At 40.4% G+C, this 1,613-nt stretch overlaps 1 non-coding gene across 1 annotated transcript; it reads right to left on the minus strand.

Annotated features, from left to right (window-relative positions):
* Positions 1 to 711: 711 nt before the first annotated feature.
* LOC111719786 lies at positions 712 to 814 on the minus strand. The gene has a single exon (XR_002769765.1). It is a non-coding gene; the product is annotated as a U6 spliceosomal RNA (small nuclear RNA).
* Between the last annotated feature and the right edge of the window lie 799 nt (positions 815 to 1,613).

Genomic DNA, 1,613 nt, shown 5'->3' on the forward strand with positions numbered 1-1,613 from the left:
CAGGACTTCAGGATGTCAAGCCTGGAGAAAAAAAAGATTTAGGAGGAAAGGCAAGACATGATACCTGTTTTCAAGTAGTTAAGGGCTTTTGTATAGGAAAGGAGCAACAAGACTTTTTCTACATAGCTTCAGAGGATAGAATCAGGTGCAACAGGTGGAAGTTGGAGATTCTAGTTCAACTCTGAAGTAATGGGTTGAAGCTCGAGTTGATGCAATGAGGTCCCAAGCACGTGAGGCTAAATAGTAATTGGACCATACTCTATTAAGATATATGCTTAGAGAAAGAATGGCCCTGCCCACTCTTTGTGCAAGTCCTGATATGTTATATAGGAAATGACACTTTTGGTGGGTGGAGGCAGAGGGGTGGAGAGAGAAGCGGAGACTGCTGGCTAGTTTCTTGTTGCAGCTGCTCACATTGCTATCGTGATTCCCCCTTCACCTCCAATCCTTCTTCACCTCTACTGACAATAAAGATTAAAGATTTTTCCTTAACCTGAATTCCTGACTCCAGCTGGTTTTAAAATATGTGGTCATCACATTTGGCCCCCAATGTGGGGTCCAAGGACCCTACTTTCATTGAAAAAGTCTCCAGTGACCAGGAACTTAGGTGAGTATTGTAATAGACAAACAGAGAACTTATTTTCTTAAAGACTAAACTACTAACCTTTTTTGGCTGAAATGGGATAGATGCTAGCTAAAGATGCTCCACCCCTCAGAATGGAACGCTTCACAAATTTGCATGTCATCCTTGTGCAGGGGCCATGCTAATTTTCTCTGTATCGTTCCAATTTTAGTATATGTGCTGCCAAAGTGAGTGATTTTCCCTTAACTTGAATTCCTGACTCTGGTTGGTTTTAAAATATGCAGTCATCACACTCTATCTCAACAACTTAAGCTCTCCCAAAGTAGGAGGGGTTCTCTCAGAAGACAGTGAATTCCCCCTCACTGAAGGTCCTTAAGTAAAGGCTGGATGACTACTTAATCGGGAGATTGTAGAAATGATTCCTATTTTGTTACATAATGAACTCTAAGGTCTCTTCCCATTCTGAAGAAATGTAGGATTTTGAACAAGTCATTTTCTCTCTTAAAGTCATAGTTTCTTCTTCTATAAAATGAAAGAATCAGACTACATCATTTCTAATGTCCCTTCCAGCTCTCAATCTTATGATCCCATAATTATATAATATTTTCACAAATATATGGTAAACTTCATAAAAGAAGGATCTTCTCCAGTGCCAAAGGGTAATCGAACCATGTGTTGAATTGTATAGTTTCTAAAAGATTTGTGTTTAATTAAGGCTTCCCCTACCTTTCCATAGTGCCATCTTTTAGATAGATCAGGAATGGTAGTGTGTGAGGCAATGGGAGGTGAGTGACACTTAGCAGGATAAATGCCAGAAGTATATCAAAAGGCTGAGAGGTTCTTCACTGACCCTTTTCCCTCAATATAAATGCAGGCAGTCCTTTGGGTCTCAACCACCTTTGAGGGGAGAGATTGACGAGAGGAATGTCAAACTCCTTGTACTAAGGGTAAGGGAGGTGAAGTAGAAAATGTTCAACAAAAAGATGATGAAAAGTAATGAGGCTCTGAAAGTGCCTGGAGTCATGGGGAC

This window comes from Sarcophilus harrisii, chromosome 3 (assembly GCF_902635505.1).
Source record: "Sarcophilus harrisii chromosome 3, mSarHar1.11, whole genome shotgun sequence".
Classification (NCBI taxonomy): domain Eukaryota; kingdom Metazoa; phylum Chordata; class Mammalia; order Dasyuromorphia; family Dasyuridae; genus Sarcophilus; species Sarcophilus harrisii.